General features: G+C 40.5%; 1 protein-coding gene across 3 annotated transcripts in view; it reads right to left on the reverse strand.

The window, feature by feature from the left end:
• Window positions 1–18,483, reverse strand: part of FBXL7 (F-box and leucine rich repeat protein 7) — a 449,255-nt gene that overhangs the window by 179,479 nt on the left and 251,293 nt on the right. The window lies entirely within an intron of this gene.

The following is an 18,483-nucleotide window of genomic DNA, read 5'->3' on the forward strand; positions in this document are numbered from 1 at the left end:
AGCATTTTGGCAGGAATGCCATTCAGCTTTCTATTTGTCACAGTGAATTGATGTCTTCCGGACTCTGCGACGCTACTTGGGATTAGTGTCTGAAGTCCGAGAGCCTCCTAGGAGTAGACCAAGAATTTGAAGCATTCTGCAAAAACTGTAAAGGAACGTAAGCGGCCAGGTCTCAGAGTTGCACAGCTTTAGTCAATTTCCTCCTAATGGCCTCCTTGAACCGAGGCAAAGCCTGCTATGGTTTTGTGTTATTTCATCATCTCTTCGATAACTTTTCTTAACCACAAAACTCATCTTAAAGGGAAAAACAAACAAACAAACAAACAAACATAAAATCTTCTAGGAAGAAATTCTGAAGCATGAATTAAGACTCAGAATTTGACATGACAAGGAATCTATTGTTCATTTATCTCTCCCTGATTCCTAAATCGAAACACTGGTTTACTTTCTGAGGTTCACAGAAATAACCTTTTCATGTATTCTCTGTAGGCACTGCGCCACCTAAAGGAACGCTGCCTACCTCTAACACTCTCTCCCAGTAAACAATACTTAGAAACCTTCATATTTACTCTTTTGTCCAAGTTATTGATCCCAATTTTTTATAGGTAAATAAAAAATTAGACTGGCAAATTGTTTGGGTTTGGTACATCTTTAAATTTTTTTTCCTTTCTTAATATCTGTCCATCAAAGTTATTTTTCATATTATATAATGCTTAAGAATACATTGAGTTCATTAAAAGATTTGTGCAGGAGGGGAAACGCAGACTGGAAACTGGTCTCTGAATGACCTGAATTATACATTTACCAGTGGTGTTGGCAAAGTCATTAAAAATGACCCACTTCACACAAATGGATACCCTTGTATTGCTGTGGGGGCCTGATCTTTGGAGCCCTTCTTTTTCTTGGTTAAGCTCAACACAGCTAGTAAAACTAGACTCATGTGTCCTTAAAATATGTGCATCCAATCAACATACCATAAAAAACAGTCCATTTGTCTCAACACTTAGTGACTTCAAGACTTCTCTTGTGATTTACAAAGCACATTCTTGTCATAAGTCAGAGCAAGACAAAGTTATTGGGACAGAACTCTCCAACTCAAATTCATTTTTTTGTTGAGGAGAGGATGGACTGACAATGGTTTGGTTCAATGAGTATGAAAAGTAATATCAAGATGCCTTCCATTATCTTTAACCCTTTGCTACCGGTAATTTTGCCATTTGGAAGCATCATTATGGACTAGACCAAATGTTTCCAAGTGGATAGTAACTATGAAAATGAAATTTAAAAAAAAGAGAGAGGAGGTAATTTGCTTTCAGCTAACACTGAAATTCTTACAAGGAGTGGAAGATTGAAAATGTACAGATATGTTCTCATAAAACTAAATAAAGTATTTCCTTTTACATGAAGGCATAAAGCAATAGAAACATGGGAGAGGGGTGTTGGAGAGCATTGCTTGTTTTTGCTTCCTCTTGATGTATGAAACTGTTAAATACTATGTCTGAAGCTTACATTTTTCCAAGTGAAATACACTGGAGTGAAATATTTAAAAACATCACCTAGATTTAATGGAAAAAAACCTCAGCCAGATCTTGGGGAAATCCTGTAAGATTTCAGAAACATGCAAATCAGTGACTAGATTGGACTGCTTCAGGACTAATTCTGGAACTGTGAAAATTCTCAGTATACTCAAAACACCTATGAAACCTGTCTTCAGGTCAGAAGCAACAGTTACAAGTGGACATGGAGCAACAGACTAGTTCCAAATTGGGAAAGGAGTATATTAAGGCTACATATCGTCACCCTGCTTATTTAACATATATGCAGAGTGCATCATGCGAAATGCCAGGCTAGATGAGGTACAAGCTAGAATAAAGATTGCCAGGAGAAATATCAATAACCTAATATGAAGATGATACCACCCTTATGGCAGAAAGTGAAGAACCAAAGAGCCTCTTGATGAAGGTGAAAGAGGACAGTGAAAGAGCTGGCTTAAAACTCAACATTCAGAAAACTAAGATCATGGCATCCAGTCCCATCACTTCATGGCAAATAAATGGAGGAACAATGGAGAAGTGATAGACTTTACTTTTCTGGTCTCCAAAATCACTTCAGATGGTGACTACAGCCATGAAATTAAAAGATCCTCACTCCTTGGAAGAAAAGCATATTCAAAAGCAGAGACATTACTTTACCGACAAAGGTCTTTATAGTCAAAGCTATGGGTTTTCCAGTCTTCATGTATGGATGTGAGGGTTGGACAGTAAAGAAGGCTGAGTACCAAAGAATTGATGCTTATGAACTGTGGTGTTAGTGAAAACTCTTGAGAGTCCTTTGGATTTCAAGATCAAACCAGTTAATTCTAAAGGAAATCAAACCTGAAAATTCATTGGAAAGACTGATGTTGAAGCTCCAATACTTGGCCACCTGATGCGAAGAACTGACTCATTGGAAAAGACTCTGATGCTGGGAAAGATTGAAGGCAGGAGAAAAGGGGATGACAGAGGATGAGATAGTTGGATGGCATCACTGACTCGATGGACATGAGTTTGACCAAGCTCCAGGAGATGGTGAAGAACAGGGACGCTTGGCCTGCTGCAGTCCATCGGGTCGCAAAGAGTTGGAAATGACTGAGTGACTGAACAACAACAACAACAACAACAAGAAGCCAGTTTCTCATTAACCAGATGCTTTGAATGCAATCAGCTAGCAAGGGAGTCTGGAGTTTGACTATCTTCTCTTTCCGTCTCCCTTTTCCCTCCACCATTAAGGAAACCAGAATGCAGTGGATTCAACAGATGCAACAAGCATTTTCTGGCCCAGCCATTGAAATGCAACAAAAGATATCTTCTGAGCCAGGCTTTCTCACTTACTCCGTTCGTTGTCTGCAAAACAACCTGCGAACCAGTCATCACATTTTATACACTGGTTGATAACATATGTCTGGCTAGTTCATACTGGCTAGGAGTTTGTATTGGCTAGCTAGTGTTATTGGTTATTTCCAGACAGAATGGAGACAGAATGGAGACAGAATGGAGAATGTTCATCTTGATGGAGGAAGGAAGTCAAGGGGCCAAGGATATTTCTCCTGGATGCTCTTTTAAAAACTGCCTTTGGTTAAAATTACAAACTGAGCCTTCCTAAGGCTGGTTGCCCAGGCAATGTATAATTATTTGCTGAAAGCTTTATGCTTGTTGATGTTTAGAAATCACTCCTGGTAGGAGTAGATGATATAAGTAGGTAGGTAGATGATATAAGTTTTATTTGAAGAGGGGAGACAGAGAGAGAGAGAAAGAAGAAAAGAAAGAACACACACACACACACACACACACACACAGTAGAGCAAGTCAGCCCTCAGAAATTCATCTTTTATGCCTGCTTGATCATTCATATTCTCAATGCCTCCATCCTATTTTTCAATTACAGATGTTCTTGGATAGGATCTATTGATATTTGTCCATCACATGTTTTTTTTTTTTGCCAGTGCGCACAGGACCCCTTTAATCCATTAAATTATGAAATTAAATCCCTTCTAGGTTGAGCCTTCCCTAAGACATACGGAGCTTATATTGACAAACTTGTTTTCAACCAAAATAGTCTGGTATGAAAATATGAGGAACATTATGGGGTTTTGGAAAATGTTTCAGCAATTCAGAAATCCTGAGCAACAGGGGCAGATGAGATTTCCTAAATATTCAGAAATAAACTCCAGTCATGCCCCTTTACTTTCCCAACACAAATTACAGCTATAAATTGTGTTAATCAGTCGCTCTCTTGTTTCCTAGTCTGCATCTAAAAGTCATGCACTTTGGTCCTTGGAGTAAGCAAGGATTTTCCTAATAGCAGGAAGTGAGATATACTTGAATTTTGATACTATTGTGGGCAAGGTTTGAAAAAGCCAAGGATTTAATGCTTTCCAAAATCACTAATAGAGTTGGTTAGAGTCTAGACAACAAAGCAAAAAACCAACACTAGTCTTAGTTGATGAGCTTTCCAGGTGGCTGAGCCTGTGGTTCAATGGTAAAGAACCCACATGCAATACAGGATACAGGGGTTCCATCCCTGATCTGGGCAGATCCCCTCGAGTAGGAAATGACAGCCCACTCCAGTAATCTTGTCTGGTAAATCCCATGGACAGGGTAGCCTAGTGGGTTACATCCATAGGGTCTCAAAGAGTTGGACACACCTGAAGCAACTTAGCATGCATGCACGCACGCACACTTTGAAAGTGTGTGCCATTGCTTAATCCCATTATTTTTACTCTCCCTGCAAACAGCTAAATCTTCTAGGAAACAATAAACATACCTACCAGGAGAACTAGATCAAAGCACTTGACCATGTCTGATTAATAGTGTTCAATAATAACACACGTCATGGATCTCTACCAGTTAAGTTTCTGAAAGGGGAAAAGCAACACAATATGGATTTATGGGTTCTGTCTTTTTTAAATATATATGTATTTATTTGGCTGAGCCTGGTCGAAATTATAGCATGCAGCGTCGTTGATCTTTCTTGTAGCATGTGGGATCTAGTTCCCTGGCCAGGGATTGAACCTGGGTCCCCTGCATTGGGAGTATGTACTGTTAGCCACTGGACCACCAGGGAAGGCCCTGGATTCTGTCTTTAGAACAGAGGGCCATGCGAATCTTCTACCCACACTTCCTTATCTGCAGATTTTAAAAAATCACATAGAATTTTGACAGTAACAAGGGCTTTTACAAGTTGATTTCTAAGGGTACTTTAGGGCTTTTGATGTAGTTTCACAGACAGGGAAGAAAGAAAGCCAGTTGTGATCAATCGTTCTGCAGAGTCACAAATACTAACATTAAAAATCTGGATCATCTAAAGTTGAGGTCAATTATTCCCCTTGATCGTCCTTGAGTTTGTTCAGATAGCTGATTATTCACTTGCCAAAATAAGCTCCCAAGTAAACAAATGGTCTGCTGAGAGAACAAAGTAGGAGATATTTAAGTGCTTAGCGAATTCAGTCACAAACACTAGACAGGGTAAAAAAGAAGAAGACAGAGTGTGTCTGAGGGAGCGTGCCTGTGGCAGGGTGTCCAGCCCATGCATGCTCCCTACATTCCAGCCTTCTGTGAACACAGCCCCTGAATCCACGGCTCAACAGCCAAGTCCTACTTGAGCTAAAGTGACAGAAGTGTTCAAAGTCTTATCACAACAGAAACAACGTTGTCCAAAAGTCAACATGTTGCTGAAGAAAAAGATTGATTAAACTGAGGACAAATCCCTGGACACATCACTCGAACAAGAATGAACTATGTGAAAAGTACAGCCATCCCTGGAGTAGTCTCCAGTTCCCCCAGAACTTTCTAGAAGGGTAATTTGTCACTGATGAATTTAAGACACTATTGGAAAAAGACTGGGGGACTGAGATTGGGGTTGAATTTATACAAATCTCTATGAATATACATAGACTTCCTAAATGGAGCAATAAAGTCAGTAAACAGTACACTATGAATTTTGATATATAACAAATTACAACCATGAGGCATACTATTGAATTCCATTTATCATTTTTTGATTGCATATATTCTTTAAGCTCTTTACCTACAGGTTCAATGAGATGTTTGCAAATTCTTTGATTGCATATTAAGTTGCATAATTTTTTAGGCTTTTTAAAAATCCAAAATCTTAATGCTTTGAAATTCTTAATTTTTGCAACTTGTTACTTGCTTTGGTACCAGTGGGTTGGAGAAATCCAAAAGTTTGAGATTAAAATATAATGCTTTGGGAAACACAGCATTGTTGATTATTTCTCACACTGGGTTTCCTTTACCTGACATGTTCTGTCCATGAAAACTGCATGACAAAGCACAGGCTAAGAGCCCCTCATCCATCTCACTCCTGTTGCAACACATGCCTCCAGGGAACACATCTGATAACATGTTTCCTTTCATTTTTTTCACAAGATTTTAGTTGAGGTTCATTCTCTGTGTGGAGTGACTGGCAAGCTGTGAGAACCAGAAACTAAAAAACTCTTGACGATCGACGAGAAATAAAACCTAAATATGAAAATTTCTGTAAGAGGAACTCACTCTCGACCAAAAAAACCTTACACTTATTTAGCGAGTTAAAATATTTTATTTTTTCATTCCATGAAATGATATTGAATGAGAATGACATTGGGGATTTGAAGGTCTTATTTTCACTCACTCTGTGGATTATCCACTTTTAATCTATTATCAGTTTCCTAACTGTTGAACAGCTAACTCCTGGACAGCCTTCCAGTTGCTGGGTAATCTTTGTGCATCCAGAGAATATTTTCTTACTTAAATATTAATCTAAGAAAAAATATCCATAGCTAAATCCACTATAAAAGTAATGAGAGGAAACATTCCAAACACTAAACAGGAATGCATTTTTTCAAATTTATTTATTTTTAATTGGAGGATAAATGCTTTACAATATAGTGTTGGTTTCTGCCATACATCAACATGAATCAGCCACAGGTATGCATATGTCCTCTCCCTCCTGAATCTTTCTCTCCCACATCCCATACCATCCCACCCCTCCAGATTGTCACAGAGTGCCAGGTTTGAGCTCTGTGCATGAGACAGCAAATTCCCACTGGCTATCTATTTTACATATGATAACGTATAAGCTTCATTGCTACTGTCTCAATTCATCCCCCCACTCCTTCCCCTGCTGTGTCCGTAAGTCTGCTCACTATGTCTGCATCTCCATTGCTGCCCTGCAAATAAGTTCATCAGTTTCTTCTATCTAGATTCCATATATACATGTTAATATATGACATTTATTTTTCTCTTTCTGATTTACTTCTTTCTCTATAATAGGCTCTAGGTTCACCCTCATTAGAACTGACTGAAATGTGTTTCGCTTTCTGGATGAGTAAAAAAAAAGAATTTCAGTCGCTCAGTCATGTCCAACTCTTTGCGACCCGATGGACTGCAGCATGCCAGGGTTCCTTGTCCTTCATCATCTCCCAGAGTTTGCTCAAACTCATGTCCATTGAGTCAGTGCTGTCATCCAACCATCTCGTCCTCTGCTGCCCCCTTCTCTCCTGCCTTCAGTCTTTCCCAGCATCAGGGTCTTTTCTAAGTAAGAAATGAGTTAATACTCTATTGTACATACGTACCACAAGTTCTTTATCCATTCATCAGTCAATGGACATCTAGGTTGCTTCCATGTCCTGGATTTTGTAAACAGTGCTACTATGAACATTGCGGTACATGAGTCTTTTTCAATTATGGTTTCCTCAGAGGAAATGCTCAGTAATGGTACTGTCGGGTTATTTGGTAGTTTTATTCCTGGTTTTTACTGTTCTCCATAGTGTTGTGGAACCAAAGATCAAACTGCCAACATCTGTTGGATCATTGAAAAGCAAGAGAGTTCCAGAAAAACATCTACTTCTGCTTTATTGACTACGCCAAAGCCTTTGACTGTGTGGATCACAATAAACTGTGGAAAATTCTTCAAGAGATGGGAATACCAGACCACCTGACCTACCTCCTGAGAAATATGTATGCTGGTCAAGAAGCAACAGTTAGAATTGGACATGGAACAACAGACTGGTTCCAAATCAGGGAAGGAGCACTTCAAAGCTGTATATTGTCACCCTGCTTATTTAACGTATATGCAGAGTACATCATGAGAAATGCTGGACTGGAAGAAACACAAGCTGGAATCAAGACTGCTGGGAGAAATATCAATAACCTCAGATATGCAGATGATACCACTCTTATGGCAGAAAGCAAGAACTAAAGAGCCTCTTGATGAAAGTGAAAGAGGACAGTGAAAAATCTGGCTTAAAACTCAACATTCAGAAAACTAAGATCATGGTATCCAGTCCCATCACTTCATGGCAAATACATGGGGAAACGTGGCAGACTTCACATGCAAACAGTGACAGACTTCATTTTGGGGGATCCCCAAATCACTGCAGATGGTGCCTGCAGCCATGAAATTAAAAGATGCTTGCTCCTTGGAAGAAAAGTTATGACCAACCTAGATAGCATATTAAAAAGCAGAGACATTACTCTGCCAACAAAGGTCCATCTAGTGAGAGCTATGGTTTTCCCAGTAGTCATGTATGGATGTGAGAGTTGGACTATAAAGAAAGCTGAGCACTGAAGAATTGATGCTTTTGAACTGTGATGTTGGAGAAGACTCTCGGAGAGTCCCTTGGACAGCAAGGAGATCCAACCAGTCAATCTTAAAGGAAATTAGTCCTGAATATTCATTGGAATGACTGATGCTGAAGCTGAAACACCAACACTTTGGCCATCTGATGTGAAGAATTGACTCATTTATTAAGACCCTGATGCTGGGAGAGATTGAAGGTGGGAGGAGAAGCAGATGACAGAGGATCAGATGGCTGGATGACATCATGGACTCAATGGACCTGAGTTTGAGTAAACTCCAAGAGTTGGTGATGGTCAGGAAAGCCTGGTGTGCTGCAGTCCATGGGGTTGCAAAGAGTCAGACACGACTGAGCAACTAAACTGAATTGAACTGGACTGACTGAACTGAACACTCCCACCAACAGTGCAAAGCATGCTCTTTTTTCCACACCCTTTCCAGTATTTGTTTTTTGTAGATTTCTTGATGATGGTCACTGATTGGTGTGAGGTGAGTTTTATTTTGCACTTCCCTAATAATGAGCAATGTTAGCATATTTTCATGTGTTTATTAGCCATTTTTGGCTATAAACCATCTTTGGCATATGTTTTTAAGTCTTCTTTGGAGAAATGTCTGTTTAGGTCTTTTGCCCACTTTTTAACTGGGTTGGTTGTTTTTCAGGTATTGGACTGCACACCTTCTAACACCATACACAAAAATAAACTCAAAATGGATTAAAGACTTAAATATGAGGCCAGAAACTATAAAGCTCTTAGAGGAAAACATAGGCAGTACACTCCCTGACATAAATCACAGCACGATCCTCTACGACCCACCTCCTTGAATAATGGAAATAAAAATAAACAAGTGGGATCTAATTAAACTTAAAAGCTTTTGCATAGCAAAGGAAACCATAAAGAAGGTGAAAAGACAGTCCTAAGAATGGGAGAAAATAACAGCAAACGAAACAACTGAAAGGATTAATCTCTAAAATATACAAGGAATGCATTTTTGAGATAGGTCATTGTATGGGCTTCCTTGCTGGTCCAGCAGTTAGGAGGCTGCCTGCCAAGCAGGTGACACGGGTTCAGTCCCTGGTCTAGAAAGATTCCACATGCTCAGGAGGAACTAAGCCTGTGCACCGTAACTACTGAAGCCTGAGCACTCCGCAATAAGAGAAGCCACTGCAATGAGAAAGCACCTTAACTAGAGAGTACCCCACTCACTGCAAGGAAGATCCAGCAGAGCCAAAAATAAAAAAAAAAAAAAGACAAGCCATCATCAGAGGCCATAAACACTGCATTCCTCTCTTTGACACAGTTTAAAATCTTTGATACAGTTTAAAATTGATATCAAACTCTGAATCTCACCAACTTTTACTTATTGTAATAATCACTACGAGGAGATCAAACCAGTCCATCCTAAAGGAAATCAGTCCTGAATATTCACTGGAAAAACTGATGCTGAAGCTGAAGCTCCAAGACTTTGGCCACCTGATGCTAAGAACTGACTCCTTGGTAAAGAACCTGAAGCTGTGAAAGCTTTAAGGCAGGAGAAGGGGATGACCGAGGATGAGATGGCTGGATGACATCACTGACTTGATGGACATGAGTTTGAGCAATTCCCAGGAGATAGTGAGGGACAGGGAGGTCTGGTATGCTGCTGTCCATGGGGTCACAAAGAGTCGGAAGCAACTAAGCAACCGAACTGAACTAACCTGAACAGTCACTCTCTAAAATGATAGGAAAAGCACGTGAGTCCATTCAATTCATACAGGAGCCTACAGTCTCAAATACTCTCAAGCCTTATAAATGAGTTGGAGCTCATGTAGAAGAGATCAAAAATCCTTAGTAGATTCTAAAACAATCATACCCAAGGTTTTCTGAACTAACCCCTACCTAGATATGCCTCCACCCTATGCATCAAGAAGTCTGGCCTGGCCTCCAAGTCAACTGAGTTCCAGTTTGAACCTCAAATTCATGTGAGATCCCTCCTTTTGCTAGAGTTTATTAAAAATGTATTTATTTGACTGTGCTGGGTCTTAATTGTGGCATGTGGGATCTAGATCCCTGACCAGGGATTGAACCCCAGGTCTCCTGCATTGGAAGCACAGACTATTAACCACTGGACCGCCAGGGAAATCCCGAGAACCTTCCTTTCAAACTAACATATCACACAAATTTTCCCCTCTCCCAATGGTCCCCTTTATCGCAACCCAAATTCTAGTTACCACCTGACAAGGCACCAAGGAAAAGGTGAAAAGAAAAGTGTTAACTACCGGCCAGAACTTTATGGAAACAGAAGGCAAGTTTTCAAAAACAGTGAAGAAACTAGGAGTGTAGCTTTACAGAACATCAGGTAAATATCTCCCTGAAAGCATGCTCCCCAGAAGTTACAGTATCTCAGAATCAAAACACAGAAAGAGAAATATGCATTAATGATGGCAAATGACTTCTGTCATTTGGAAAAAAAAATGAATGCATCTTTCTCTTTCAGTGTAATAGACATACGCTGACATATTTTAGGACAGAAATGACTGAGCTTAGTAATTTATATCATGTTGGTTTGGGCATTGTTTCCTTCCAGATGTTCAAGGAAAGACTGATGATAACTCACACCTCAGCAAACACATTTCAGAATCGCATTTCACTTCTGTGAGCTGCTCACTGCTGCCTGCTTTGTCAGCTTTACTTTTTTGTTTTCCATCCAGTACATGATTTGCTCTTGGACTACAGTTAAAAGGGTGGTGGTGATCACGACATATAAATACTGGAGCAAATACCAGAGCAAAGCAGCCACTCATGAAACTGCCCAACACCAACCTCCAAACCCCTGGACAGAAAAAAATCCGCAATAAGCCTTCTGACCAGCATGGTGCAAGACACGGGTTTTTTGATATCCATGGGCAAAAAAAAATGCAAAACAAAACCCAAAGAGCAGGAAACGCCTCATAAATTCAGAACAGAGCTTTGAAGTCAAATGTTCAATCAGAGACTTGCCAGGATCCACAGGTGGGGCTGCTGGAAGTGTTAAGAGCCAGGCAGGGGGTAAAATGCTTCCTTCTTCACTGAGCCAGGCCACTCACAAAGGCTCGAGGTCAGAGAATAGGGTTACAGTAAGTAAGGCAAGAAGGAAGCTGGTTAGACCTCAGGATGAGGTCAGCTGAACATCCTGCCACAAAAAGTAAGCCCAGCCCGGAGCTGGTGAGATTGAAACCAGGACACTACTCTCTGGACCCTAATGATGAAACTCTTGAGCCGTTTATTATTTTTCACCTAGAGTATACATTTATTATCCACTTTACACAAACGTTTAAAACACAAGCTCTGCTAGACTGGGCTTCTCAGGTGGCTCAGTGGTAAAGAACCTGCCTGTCAATGCAGGAGATGTAAGAGATGTGGGTCCAATCGCTGGGTCGGGAAGATGCCCTGGAGGAGGTCAAGGCAACCCACTGCAGTATTCCTGCCTGGAGAATCCCATGGACAGAGGAGCCTGGTGGGCCACAGTCCATGGGGTTACAAAGAGTAGGACACAACTTAAGAGACCGAACAACATCCACTAGACTGTACGTGCCACTAGAATGTAAGTTCCTCGAGGTGGAGATCTTTATCTGTTTCGTTTGCTGGGCTACTCAAGTGCCTACAGTGGATACACCGTGGACACTTCACACACATTTGTTCAGTAAATAAAGACCGAGACGGATGCTCATGACAAAGATACAGCTCCAGCAGGGCTGTTGTGTAAGTCTGTGAGAGTTGTATCCTGCACAAAAGCACCTTGCACGTGTGGGTGCTTTGGTCGCGTCTGACTCTTTATGACCCCGTGGACTGTAGCCCACCAGGTTCCTCTGTCCATATGATTCTCCAGGCAAGAATACTGGAGTGGGTTGCTATGCCCTCCTCCAGGGGATCTTCCCGACCCAGTTATGGAACCTGCATCTCTTACGTTTCCTGCATTGGCAAGCAGGATTTTTACCACTGAGCCAGGCTGGAAAGGGCCTGTAAAACCACCTGGCCCCCTGCAAAATGAGCCTGGAGACCCACCAGCATGTACCCATCAAAACCTGGCCCTGGCTTGTGAGTGCATAGCTCAGAAAAGGGCCTTTTTGCAGTCTGTCCACCCAAAGAGGAAACTGTTTTGTGGGCAGGGTCCCCAGGGCTCTGCCAAGGCAAGCTTCCTCCGGGAGGTTACTCAGTTAGTGTTCAGGGCAAGGCAAGGGCATGCAAGTAATGCAATGAATTTTACCAAAACCATCCTACAGTTCAGACATTTTGTCAGTTTATTTCATTACTCCGGTCTTCCTCCATTAATAACGCTGTGCCATCAGCTGAGGATACCCCTTTACCAAGTCCTTACAAATGTAATTCACAAGTAGAATCAGAAGTCTTGACATTATAAAGACATGTTTGCCCTACTTCTTATGTAGCCATTAACTAGTCAATGTGCTTCTCTGAGCATATGGATCATTTTCTCTTTTTCTTTTGTTATTTCTTAATCAAGTATAATTACTAACTGAAAGTGTCTAAGATATTTAAGTGGAGAGAAATATTAGCATGGGGGTAAGTAATGAGTGAATCAATGTCTAGATGTATGTGAAGGTTCCTTCACTTTGGTACTAGTGGTATGTGAAGCCAGAAAATTCTTTGTTGTCAGGGGCTTTCCTGTGTATTTTAGGATTTTAAGCAACATCTCTGATCTCCACACACTAAATGCCAGTAGCATTTCAGCTCCCAGCTGAATCAAGCAAAATGTCTCCATATGTTTCCAAATATTCCTTAGGAAGCAAGATCACACCCAGTTGAGAACCAATGATATAGGTAAAGCTGTCATACTGGGATTAAAGTAAACCTAAAAGACACTTCGGTATTATATTCATGGGAAATTAAAAAGAATTACCGCAAAATACTAAAATGAGTCTAAGCCTTAACATCAAGCTGGGAAGTGGTCCAAGTCCAGCTGCCCCAGTTGGAGAATACAGGATGGTAAGAGAGCGGAAGGATGAGCAGAGACCAACACCAGGCTAAGCAAAACTATGGGGCAACATTTTTAAGCGGGTGAATTAAGTCACAGATGGAAAATCTAGACTGTGCAATTCCCTCTGGGCTCCACATAAGGTAGTAATCTTAGGTTGGATCCACATGTGTGCATTTGAACCAACTAACCATCATCCATAGATTTTTTTTTTCTCCTCCCTTTGCCTGAAAAAACAATCTTTGCTTCAACAATCAAGAGTACCATTATACTGTTGGCCTGATTCAGAGAATGTGTTGGTTGAAATAATATCTACTGCTAATGATAAAGAGGGACAACCAAATAAATATAAATTGTTGGTTTGGTAATGACTTCAATGGCCAGGTTGAACCCCTAGAGCCTCCCATTTAAGAGTTAGGTCACTTGGCTTGTGCTTTTAAGGAGGAAGATGTTTAAAACTCTGATCTCACTCTACCCTTGGCAATGGATCTAGCTGCTTTTTCTTTCTTTCTTTCTTTCTTTCTTTCTTTCTTTTTTTTTTTTTTTTGAGCTTCTTCATTCAGGCTTGTCCCCAAAGTATCTTAGAACAGACTCTCCAGAGACAAATCTAAAGATTGGTAGAACTGCATCCTATGAAAACCTGTGGGGAAAAGAAAGTGTAGAAGTAAGAGCATATCTTCGCATCCTTCCTGGCCTCTTTGATCATTCTAGCTGATGTCTGGGAACATTTATACAGGCTATATAGGTCCCTCATTTTTCTTGAGACACTCTCTTCATCTGAATTCGAGAACTATAGTCTTATGTTTTCTAAAAACTTAGACGCCCCAGCTTCTCCTGCTGGGGCAACTGAACTTGGACCACTTCCCAGCTTGATGTTAAGGGTCAGACCCATTTTAGTATTTTGCGGTAATTCTAATTATCCATGAGTACAATATCTAAGTGTCTTCTAGGTTTACCTCCTCATCTTGCTGCAGGCTAACATTGGAAATCCAAAGCTCTTCTCTCATTCCAAGCTTGGTTTGATACTTCGTTATCAGGGCACAGCAAAGTAGGTACAACAAGCCAGCATAAATGTGTAGAAACTGTGACAGCAATTTGACATAACAATTTCATATCCGTTAAATGTAACAGCAAAAATAAAATAAAGAGCTGGCATTTGCATTTCTCTCTTTCTCTTTTCTCTTAGTTTTATTTTCCCTTTAAATTATTTTTAGCATATTTGACAAAGTGTCCATCCACAGCAACTGAGAAAAAAAAAATCAAAGTTTCTTTAGCAAGATCGGAGAGACTTTGAGAAGAACCATCTTCACATGATCTCATTTAATCCCAGAGTTTTAAATCACTGTCTCGATGTTGCCGGCATTCAATTTTATATCTCTAGCCGGATTCATTCATCCAAAGGCCTTCTCATCTCTCTGCTGAGAAGTCTAAAAAGCATCTCCAAGTGACACATCAGAAATCAAGTCTTATTTCTTGCTCCTCAATCCCACTCCACCCGTCTTCTTCACCTCATTAAATGGTACTATAACTGACCCAATTTTTCCGGCCAGACACTCAGGGATCGTTATTGACTAGTATGTTTCTGCCGAGATTCCCAAGCGGCATTAGCAGTAAAGAACCTGCCTGCCGATGCAGGAGACATAAGAAACGAGGGTTTGATCCCTGGGTTGAGAAGATTCCCTGGAGGAGGGCACAGCAACCCACTCCAGTAGTCTTGCCTGCAGAATCCCATGGACAGAAAGGCCTGGAGGGCTACAGCCCATCGGGTCTCAAAGAGTCCGCCACGGCTGAAGTGACTTAGCACACACACACACACGTTTCTACTGCCCCAGACATTCTATGCAGTAGAAATTCCTGGTGGCTCTGGCACTAACAGATATTTCAAACTGAACCACTTCTCACCAAGATCTCAGTTCAAACCATCATCCTTTCACCTCAGAAAAACAAAAGAGTTCTGTGATATCTCCCTGCTTCTCCTCTTGCCCACTATATAGTCTATTATCCCTGGAAGTTACATTTTTTAAAGTATACACCTGATCAAGCTCTTTATGCTCCAAATTCTCCAGCAGATTCCCATCACACTTACAATGAAGTCCAGTGTGTACCATGGACGGTACACACTGTGGTCTAGGAGAAGCTATGCAATCTGCCCGGCCATCATCCCTACCTCACTGGTAGCCATCTTCCCGCTGGTAACGCCTTAATGCACATTCCTATTTTAGGAGCTTTTGCATCTTGCTTCCCGTTGCCTGAAACACTTTTTTCCCAAGACATGTGCAAGCCGAACTCTCTTGTTTCCCCAAGAACCCATTTCATGTAGCAACACTACCACCCCTCATCATAATCACTCTTACTTCCATGTACCTTGCCTGGAGCATCCCATGGACAGAGAAGCCTGGCTGGCTACAGTCCATGGGATTGCAAGAGTCAGACACGACTTAATGACTAAACCACCATCCATGTATCTTAGCTAAATACTGTAATATGATTTATCTATTTCACAATTTGTTAAATGCCTCTCTCTTCCCGTAAAATGTAAGTTCCATGAGGGCAAGTATTTAGACTTCTTCACTGTAACAACTCTCCTGTGTCTAGAGAATGTCTGATATAGAACAGAGACTCAAAAATCTGCTCGAATGAATTACTTTATTTCAAACATGTCTGTGAATACAGAAAGAAGTAAAAACAGTGACTAGCTAACAAAATGGTTTTGCTCCTTAGGCTTATCATTAGCTATTCCTTTTATTCCTGTGACATTTTTAATTGAAAAATTATGTACCCTCATAACTATGATGATCAAACAATTAAATACCTGTAACTAATATTTAGACTGTTAAGTAATCAGCCACAGAAATGTGAACTGGAGAGAAATACATTAATTCAGACTCACTCGATCCTTATTTTGTGATAACAGTTTGAGTTTTGTTCAGTAAGCAATAGACTTCCCTGGGTTAGGTTCAATCCCTGGGTCAGGAAGATTCCCTGGAGAAGGGAATGGCACCCCACCCCAGTATTCCGACCTGGATAATTCCATGGACAGAGGAGCCTGGTGGGCTATAGTCCATGGGGTTCCAAAGAGCTGGACATGACTGAGTGACTAACGCTTTTACTTTGCTTTACTTTCAGCAAATAATGGGAAGTTTAATGTAACTGTGTATAGAAGACTGAAAGGAAAACAGTCTTTTAGGAATGACAACTGTTCAATACTACGTAAGAAGTTATAAAAGTACCAATGATTTCAATGCTAATTACAATGTAGTTTCATCCACGCATCAGCACAGGTCACTCAAGGCTCTACTAGACAGCTCTCATTCATTCATTCATTTTGCTACTTAGGCTTATAACTCATTCATGCATGTTACAGTTATTTACCAAACATCTACTATGTGCTGGACTCTGTTCCAGGGGGTGGGAAGGACAGAACCATTGGCAAAGCACACAGGAGGCCTTCCTTCACTCAACTGCCTTTCCAGGACAGTTTTGTTAGTTCTGACACCTGTTTGTGAAAATAGTGAAACTAGTTTTTATCAGTCAAATTCTGTAATTCATTGGTTTCAAGGAGTTTAGAATTTTCCTTTTTAAAGGGGTGTGCTCTCTTCTCCAGCCTCCATATTTTCAAATGTCTGAATGGCTTCAAAATTAAGATATATTATTCTCCTCCATCACCACAGGGGAAGACAGTTAGGGAAATGCTTTTCAGATTTTTGATTTATTTAAGATAAAATCACTTGTATTTCTCACCAGGGAGTATTTATATAAATATACCCCCTATAAGTAATCTCATCAAGTAGTTTTGGATGAAAAATCTTTGAAAATAGCAGAAAGTGTCCATGAAGCAGAAATGGACTTAAGAAAGCCATGTGCACAATTAATAATTCAGTCACTTTCTGAGCAGTGAGCTGGTGCCAATAGGCTACTTATTCTGGCCTCAGTAAAATCGTTAACTCTGATTTTTATTCAAACCTAACTGTCATCACCATCAGACCAGGGACTTAGTATATTTGTCCCCTGATCATGGCACCCTGGTGCATTCGACACATTTGCTTTACATTTATCTGTGAGATCATCCTGTTCCAAGTTGTTGTTCAGTCGCTCAGTCTTGTTGGACTCTTTGTGACCCCATGCACTGCAGCACCGCAGGTTTCCCTGTCCTTCACTATCTCCCAGAGTTTTCTCAGACTCACGTCCATCAAGTCGGTGATGCTATCTAACCATCTCATCTTCGAGTTGGGCTGTTGGTGTTTTCAGGGGGAAAATGTTCTTCTTTCAACCTCTTAAGGAATGGTTCCATTTTCTTTATAGAACTTGATTGGACTATATAATACCTTCCTTCTTTCTTTGCTTCCCATCTTGCTTTTTTTTTTTTTTTTCAGTAGGGTAACCTCTGAGAACACATGAATTAATATTCACCACACAGAGCCAGATGCATCTGAAAAATTTGTAGTCTTTGACTCTTTTTTTTTTTTTTTTTAACACCCAAGAGCAGCCTTTTCCGGGAAAAGAAGAAAAACAAAGATCAAGGAAAGAGCTTTAAATCTCCCCCAAGATGAATTCAATGCCAAAGAATGACTTCTTAAATATACAATTTCACCCTGACTGCCAATCCATAACTTTTGGAAAGAAAGGTTTTTTTTTGAGCTGGAAATTCATGTGAGAACTATAGGCGAAAGAAGTTTCAAGGACATGCACAAACACCCATATCTATCCACTGGGTAAATCACCAACAGAAGAAGGTATTATATTTAATACTGGGCTGTAATCAAAATTAAAAAGATGCATCAGCAAACTTAAAGTGTATGTGTGTGTGTGCGCGTGTGTTAATATGAAGGCCTGATACTAGGCCATATCTAAAGGAATACTGCTACTTAGCATCACATTTCTCTCTATAAGATATTTGCTAAAATAATCTTTGACTTTTTATCTGTTTTGAGGAATGTTACCGGAAAGAATATGAGGATATGTAACTTTTCGTGGATGATACTGCCTTTTAGTCCACCTCTTTGTAGAGCATTCCCACCACGGGGAAACACAGGAGACATTTCTCTCTTAGGAAAATGTCTGATGATCTTGAGCAACTACATTATTTAGGCCTTATAAATGTATCAAATCGTGCAATTGATCGTCTTTCTCTCTTTGTTTGGACAACTAAGGAATTCAGCCAAATCTATGAACCCACTGACGCGGGGCAAACACCCAGCATTAGTGAATATCATCTATTACTCAGTAATGTTTAATTCTCCTCTTACTTTCCTTTGCCCAGTTTCTTCTCTGTTGATTTCATCCCATTCTCTGGGTGAGCCACTTCAAGTCCACTTTATCCAAAAAGTAGGGATTTAAGGTGGAGAAGGAAACGGTAACGCACTCCAGTGTTCTTGCCTGGAGAATCCCAGGGACAGAGGAGACTGGTGGGCTGCC

Source organism: Budorcas taxicolor, chromosome 20, assembly GCF_023091745.1.
Source record: "Budorcas taxicolor isolate Tak-1 chromosome 20, Takin1.1, whole genome shotgun sequence".
Classification (NCBI taxonomy): Eukaryota; Metazoa; Chordata; class Mammalia; order Artiodactyla; family Bovidae; genus Budorcas; species Budorcas taxicolor.